General features: G+C 41.5%; 1 protein-coding gene across 2 annotated transcripts in view; it reads right to left on the reverse strand.

Annotated features, from left to right (window-relative positions):
- The window catches only part of SLC17A3 (solute carrier family 17 member 3), a 45,147-nt gene extending 39,075 nt beyond the window's left edge, over positions 1–6,072 (reverse strand). The window contains exon 1 of one of the 2 annotated variants that reach the window (XM_064281673.1): positions 5,853–6,072. The gene's annotated coding sequence lies outside the window, so the exon portion shown is untranslated. Of the gene's footprint in view, positions 1–1,645; positions 2,086–5,852 lie in introns of those variants that run through there. The other variant, XM_064281671.1, reaches the window with a different exon arrangement.
- Positions 6,073–8,075: the final 2,003 nt, after the last annotated feature.

An 8,075-nucleotide genomic window follows, 5' to 3' on the forward strand; every position in this document is an offset into this window, starting at 1 on the left:
TCTGATGAAGAATTTTCTGGGTGTCAGCTTCCTGCAGAGATGGTTAGGTTTAAATGCAGGGTGTGTCCTACTAACACCACCCTTCCTACCTATCTGTGAGATCACAGGTGCCATCAGAGTTGCAGCACCTACATTCCCAAATCTTGAGGACTCTCTCCAATTACCTCTCACTGCTGCCCTCAGCCCACCTGCCATCTTGTGCTGACCTTGGTGATGGTTCTACTGACTTATCTCTACATTTCCTCTCCTATCCCTGCCATTTTCACTTGATTAAATTTTGTACCATCTCATTGGCTCTTCATTTTGCATTCCTTCAGAAGCTGTCTTAGGTCACAGCCACCCCTGTCCTGTGTCAAAGCCCTGGATCCTGATTGACCTGGCCAGGGTACTGAAGCAATGACCTCAATTACAAAAGGCTGGAGTCCTTCAGCACACTTTACTGTAGCAGATCTGCACAGGAGACAAGCCCAGTACAACCTTCGTGGGGGTCAGTAAGTCTTCAGGTAAGAGATGGAGATGTGCTTGCCGATCCTTTCTTATCTGAAACGTTTCTTTACAACTAGCTTAGAGCTCTTCTTGTGTGTCCCACCAGCTGTTTGTATAACATAATGAGTCAGCCCTTGACTCATGTTGACCCCGTGAACAACAGAACAAAACTCTGCCCAGTCCTGTGCCATACCATCCCCATGATCAGTTGTGGACCGTTGTGATCCATAGGGTTTTCATTGGCTGATTTTTGAAAGTACATAGATCACTGGGACTTTCTTCCTAGTCCATCTTAGTCTGGAAGCTCCACTGAAATCTGTTCAGCATCAAACAAACACAGCCTCCACTGACAGACAGGTGGTGGTTGTACATGAGGCACATTGGCCAGGAAACCCAGGTCTCCTGCATGGAAGGTGAGAATTCTACCACTGAACCACCACTGCTCCCACAGAAGTAATTATAAAAACAAACAAAAAAACTCATTGCCATTGAGTCAATTCCGACTCAGAGAGACCCTGTAGGGGTAGAACAGCCCCACAAGGTTTCTAAGGCCATAATCTTTACGGAAGCAGGCTGCCATATCTTTCTCCCACAGAGCCGCTGGGTGGGTTTGAAACTTTCGACCTTTTGTTTAGCAGCCCAGCACTTAATCTCTGCACCACCAGGTCTCCTGAAATAATTTTAGCTACTATTTATTAACTATTGTGCCAGGTATTTAACATTAACTCCAGATGGAGATATTACTGACTGTCTTCATCCAGGTCACCCAGTTAGTACACGAAAACTGATATTTGTTCATGAACCAGTTTGACCCCCCCCCAAAATTCAGCTTTTAAACATCTTATAACAGTACCTGTTTCTTGGAAATGTCTTTTACAGTTGGCACTGTCTACACTAGCTAGTCTGAAAGTTTGTGGGTAATTAGGGACAAAACTTTCTGTTTCTTGCTTTTACCTCTTTTCTGTCTGCCTTGTTAAGGAGTTAGCAACTTTTGTATTTTCTCTCACTTTCTTTTTAATCAATAAAAGAAAACCTGGGATATGGGGAGTATATAAAAGGTATCAGTTGTTACGCGGTAAGGACCCTTAGAGGTCTGTGATATCAAAGTTTTCATCTTTTAGGAGGGGAAGCAGATGCCCAGAGAAGATAAGTGACTTACCGACTTAGTATCTGAGGAAGGACTTCAAGGTAGAGCCCTGCGTTTCTTTCCTGCTCTCTTTCTTTACCTCCTTGCCAGCAGAAAGCTTTGGCATTCAGTTCTTTGGATGGCTAATCATTAACGAGATATGTAAAAGTAGACTTTGGAGAAGAGCTTCTTGCCAAGTCACCTTCAGAGACATTTTCAGAAAGCCATCTCTTCCAAGCTTGCAGTCAAACCTCCCTTTGCAGCTCTTCCTGCTTCTCTGCTGGTGTAAGTTTGTCACCCTTTCTGCTCACATGAGCCTAAGATGCCTTGTCTATTTAAGACATCTGCATGAGGTCAATTTGTTTTTTGGTGGCTTTAATGTCTTTGGTTCTATTTTTTAAAGGTTCAAAGAGGGAAAAGATAATATTAGAATTAAATACAAGATTTTAGTATCTTATTTTTTTCTTCTTCTTTGAAATGTATGAATATATTACAGATAAATTTGAACTGCATTGCTTTCCCTGGTTCCCTTCTCTTTTCCTCACCAGAAGAAACAATCTTTTTTTTTTTTACCATGTATATGTGCGTTCAAGGAGCCTCCTGGGTGAAACAAGTGGTTTTCCATCAGCTGCTAATTGAACCCACCCAGGGTTGGCAGTTCAAACCCATCCAGCATCTCTGCAGAAAATGGGCCTGGAGATCTACTGCCATAAAGATTACAGCCAAGAAAACCCTATGAAGCAGTTCTACTCTAAAATACATGGGGTTGCCATGAGTCAGGGGCCAGAGTGAGGGCACCTAACAACAACAACGTGTGTTCACAAACTAAAAAAATAATAATGCTTTGTATTATCTCTTAAACTTGCATACATGCTAACACAGCATATGGACCATTCTGTAACTCATGTTGGAAAATTAATATCAAAACGAAAGTCATTGCCGTGGAGTCGATTCCCATTCATAGCAACCCTATAGGACAGAGTAGAATTGCCCCATAGGGTTTCCAAGGAGCGGCTGATGGATTCGAACTGCCGACCTTTTGGTTAGCAGGCAAATGATTAACCACTGCACCACCAGGATTCCAAGTTGGAAAATAGGCAACATGAATTTGGAACAAATTGAGACCAGACTCCCAATTTCTCTTGTTGATACTTATTTTCATCTACACTCCCAGACAATTGGAAAACATCCTCATTGCTTCCTGAGCTTGTGTGTAGTTCCCCTGGTCCTTGTCTCATAGCTGAGGCAACACCTTCAGAGTCCCAGCTTTGCATAGAAAGTTAATTTCCAGCTCCTTGTGTGGTCAGGGCTTGTGCCCCAGACTCCTTTCCCTATATAAGCATTAGAATCAGACTTTAGCCTAGGAAAGTTAATCTGGATTCTGCATTCCCATGAGCTATCCTGGCTTTAGCTGTATACTGAGAGAGTAAACCACCAATATAACTATTTGGGCTGTATACCTATTTGAGCTGTGTCATGGATTGAATTGTGCCCCCCAAAAGTATCTGTCAACTTGGCTAAGTCATGATTCCCAGTAGTGTATGATTGTCTACCATTTTGTCTTCTGATGTAATTTCCCTGTGTGTTGTAAATCCTATCACTATGAAGTAATGAGATGGATTAGTGGCAATTATATTGATGAGATCTACAAGATTAAGTAGTGTCTTGAGCAAATCTCTTTTGAGATATAAAAGAGAAGTGACCAGAGAGACATGGGGACCTCATATCACCAAGAAAGCAGCACCTGGAGCAGAGAGCATTCTTTGGACCTGGGGTACCTGCTTGGAGAAGCTCCTAGTCCAGGGGAAAATTGACAAGAAGGATCTTCCTCCAAATTCAACAGAGGGTGAAAGCCTTCCCCTGGAGCTGACACTCTGAATTTGGACTTCTAGGCTACTAGGTTGTGAGAAAATAAACTCTTTGTTAAAGCCATCCACTTGTGGTATTTCCATTATAGCAGCACTAGATGACTAAGACAAGCTATGTACCTATTTGAAGTGAATTCCCATTGCCATCAAATCTATTCCAACTCATGGTAACCCAATGAGTTAGAGAGCAGAACTGTTCCAGAGGGTTTTCTTGGCTGAAATCTTTACAGAAGCAGGTCACCGGGTCTTTTTTCCATGGTGCCCCTGGCTAGGTTTGAACTGCCAACTTTTTGGTTAGTAGTCAAGCACAAACTTTTTGCACCATCCAGGGACCTTTCGAACTGTATAGTAAAAGGGTAAACCACCTGCCAGGACCCTATACAGGTGAGCAATGGAAGCCTGACAGATCCTATCACTGAGATCAAAAATTCAGAAGGAGATGCCAGAGTCTCGGTGATTCAGAGCTATTACGTACTGAGCATTTATTATATGTCATTCTCACAATTATTTCATGTAAGTATATGTCATCCTCACAGTTCTTTCAGGTAGGTTTTATTATATTCTTTATAAAAGAAAAACAGATTTGTCACATCTGCACTTTAGTAACTTAAGCATGGATAGTCTAACGTAGGTGAAATTGACATTTCACCTTCCTTTGTAAAAGATTTTTCCCTGAGTCATCTTTAGAGGACTCTGGACTCTGGATGAATAATCAACAAACTTCAAAATTCAAATATCACATGAAATATTTCCGGCTGTAAATTGTCCAACTCAGAAAGTATGACTTGGTTTTGCAGCTTAATTTTTAACTTCATTTTCAAATGTGTATGGGTTGTTTGTTCTTTCTAATTGACTTGACGATTTTGTAGAAATAGACCTAAGTTGTTTCAGTGTGGGAAAAAAAAAAATCCAACTTTGTTTCATCTCTATGATTAATTTTTAAACAATTAAATATAAATGGAAATATTTTCATGACTTGTATTGCAATACCCACCTTTTTTTATTTTTTGAGTTTATATGTGTTCTTTTTGAGTGAGGTTGACTTTTGAATTGCTTTATTTTGGTCATGAGAATCATTAGAGAGGATAGAGTGCACATTTACACTTTGATTGAACAGTCATCCTGAGTTGTTTTCAAAAAACTGTGAACTACTGTAGTTAATTATCAGCCACAGGACAACTCAGCAAGATGTTGGCTCTGGCCCTGAGTAAAATCATGGGACTTTAGTGCACATCCTACTGTGAGCACAGAAAGCCTGCTGTCTTTAATCCGGAAGGCCAGAACAGGCCCTGGCAGAGGAAGCACCTCTCATGTGTACACTCTGCCCCAAACCTCCAGTATCTACCCATGTTTCAACTGATTCAAGGGAAGCCTTCAAACAATGTGAGTATGAATCCTGAAACTAAAGATTTGGCTGACTGGCAACACTCATTCTCTGGAGCTTGGGTGGTTTTTCACACATACTCTAACGATGTACCCACATATCATATTATGTTTACTCAGAACCGTAAGTCCTCATCATGGTTTTGGAAAATCCTTTTTCCTCCAAGTTCAAGTCAAACTCCTGTTTTGCCTCTGCATTTCTATGACAAATGGGCTCAGTCTGGTCATCAAGCTCAAAGTAGAATGCCATCTTCACTATTTTGCTTTCTTTCAGCTGAGCAAAATGGTACATCTTTTGTCACCTACACAAACACATTCAGTGATGTGCCCAATTGTCATACTGCAAATTCTTCTTGCTTCCCTCCCCCCTCTTAGACACGGTTTTTTTCTAACCTTCTTTCTGGTTCTAATGCCCTTTATTTTAGCAACTACAGTACCACAGACTCCCAGCTAAAACTTTAAAATAGTGTATTATTGAGGATAGCAGACACAGAAAAGAAAAAGAACAATTGTAACAAATATAATCTTTAGGAGAAGACATGGAAGAAAATTAAGAGTGCTTATGGACTGAGGTGTTATTTGCTTCCAGGCAAGGTGAAAAACAAAATTAGTTTAAGATTTGAAACATAAGAAGGATATCATAACTATTGAGTCAGTGAGACAAGGCTCTATTGCTCTAACCAGCACAGGTTATATACTTATACCATGCTGACTTTATATCCAGACACCTTCACTTACTACCTAGCACTTGGAACAGTGTATTTGTTTTTGTTGTTGAGCCTTCCTTATCTGGAATCACTGAAACAATCACAGATAAATCATGCAACAAAACAAAATCACGTATCTACCTTGCACATAATAGAAAATCATAAATAAGAGTCACCATCTGTCTTAGGCTGGGTTCTCTAGAGAAGCAAAACCAGTAAAGTGTATAAATACATACATATATATAGAGAGAGAGAGAGATTTATATCAAGGAAATAGCTCACCCTATTGTAGAGACTGGAACATCCCAAGTCAGTGCATCAGGATAGAGGATTCTCCTGATTTACGTAGCTGCAAGATTGGCAGGTCGTAGAGCAGGGCTCTTACTCACAGGCTGTGAAGGTTGACAAGTCCCAACATCAGCAGGCAAGATCACAAGGCTTCTCCTGATTTATGTAGCTGCAGGGGCTGGTGAACCCAAGATGTTAGGTGTTCAGTCTCTACTAAGGCCCAGTAACAAGTCAAAAGCTGTTTCTCAAAAGGAGAGTAGTTATCTGCAGAGGATGGCAGGGCTTTGCTCCAAAATCCTAAGGGTCTGCCCTGTGATTCACCAATAGAGGCCTGCCAAAGATTCCAAACAGCATCTCTATCTGCCAAGGACACTTTAAGCACTGTTGGATCAGCTGGATCATATGGCCCAAGTGGCAGAGCAGCTTGCACTGCAGGCTGAACCTGTTGCACAGCCTTCTTTTGTTCTGGCCACCACTCAAAATTAGCAGCTTTCTGAGTCACTAGATAAATATCCTGGAGCAGCACACCCAAATAAGGAATGTGTTGCCTCCAAAATCCAAAGAAGCCCACTAGGAATTGTGCCTCCTTTTTAGTTGCGGAAGCAGCCAGATGCAATAACTTATCCTTCATTTTAGAAGGAATATCTTAACATGTCCCACACCACTGGACCCCTAGAAATTTCACTGAGGTGGAAGATGCCTGAATTTTTGTGGGATTAATTTCCCACCCTCTAGCATGAGAATGTTTTACCAATAAGTCCAGAGTCATTGGCACTTCTTTACCAGGTCGAATCAGCATAATGTCATCAATTCAATGGACCAGTGTGATGTTTTGTGGAAGGAAAAGGTAATCAAGGTCCCTGTGGACTAAATTATGACATAGGGCTGGACAGTTGATGTAGCCCTAAGGTAGGCAAGTGAAGGTGTATTGCTGGCCTTGCCAACTGAAGGCAAACTGCTTCTGGTGGTTATTTGAAACAGGTATAGAGAAAAAGGCATTAGCCAGATCAATAGCTGAATACAAGATACCAAAAAAAAAAAAAAAAAAACCTACCAGGAGCTGTATTAATTTGCTCAAGCAATAAAACTACATCTGGAACAACAGCTGCACTTGGAATCACCACCTGGTTAAGTTTTCCATAATCTACTATCATTCTCCAAGATCCATCTGTTTTTTTGCACAGGCCAAATAGGCAAGTTGGATGGGGATGTGGTGGGAAATACCACCACTGCATCCTTCAAGACCTTGATGGTGGCAGTAATCTCTGAAGTTCCTCCAGGAATGTAGTATTGCTTTTGGCTTACTATTTTCCTAGGTAGGATCAGTTCTAATGGCTTCCACTTGGCTTTTCCTACCATAATAGCCCTTACTCCATTTGTCAGGGATCCAATGCAGGGGTTCTGCCAGTTGCTGAGTATATCTATGCCAATTATGCATTTTGGAACTGGGGAGATCACTACAAGATGAGTTTGGGGACCCACTGGACCTACTGTGAGATGGACATGACCCAAGGCTCCATTAAAAACCTGACCTCCATATGCCCCCATTCTGACTGGTGGGGCACAGTGACGTTTTGGGTCTCCTGGAATTAGTGTCAGTTCAAAGCCAGTATCCAGTAACCCCCAAAAAGTCCGATTATTTTCTTTTCCCCAGTAAACAGTCACTCTCATGAAAGGCTGTAGATCCCTTTAGGGAAGGCTGGACAGAGATTAACAGTATAAATTTTTGGCAGTGTATTGGAGTAATTCCTCAAGGAGACCTAGCCTCCCCTTCATTCAAGGGGTGTGGGTCTTTAAACTCACTCAAGTCCAGGAACTGATTGAGGAACTGTGACTCTCTATTCTGGGGATCAACTTAGACTGTTCACTTGACCTAGACTTCATCTGTTTGTACAGATCAAGTAAATACTTAGTAGATTTCGTATCTATTTCACTCCTGGGGACTCCATGACTATGTAGTTAATGTCATAAATCCATACAAGTCAGACTAACCTGATTACTGCTTTGACTCCACTATCCATTACCGTAACCATGCCCACCTTTTCTTTGTCGATTGAGTGCGGTCACTTGGCCCCTACTACCGTGTGGTGAAATCAGCCCCATTGGTGTCTTAATTCAGTTAGGGCAGTTCCCACTGTCAAATCTGATTTACATGAAATAGCAACCACAGTAGTCTTCAAAGATGCTGGAGCTCCCTTCACAAATTTGTTCCTCTCA

The sequence above is a fragment of the Loxodonta africana genome, chromosome 1 (genome assembly GCF_030014295.1).
Source record: "Loxodonta africana isolate mLoxAfr1 chromosome 1, mLoxAfr1.hap2, whole genome shotgun sequence".
Taxonomy (NCBI): Eukaryota; Metazoa; Chordata; class Mammalia; order Proboscidea; family Elephantidae; genus Loxodonta; species Loxodonta africana.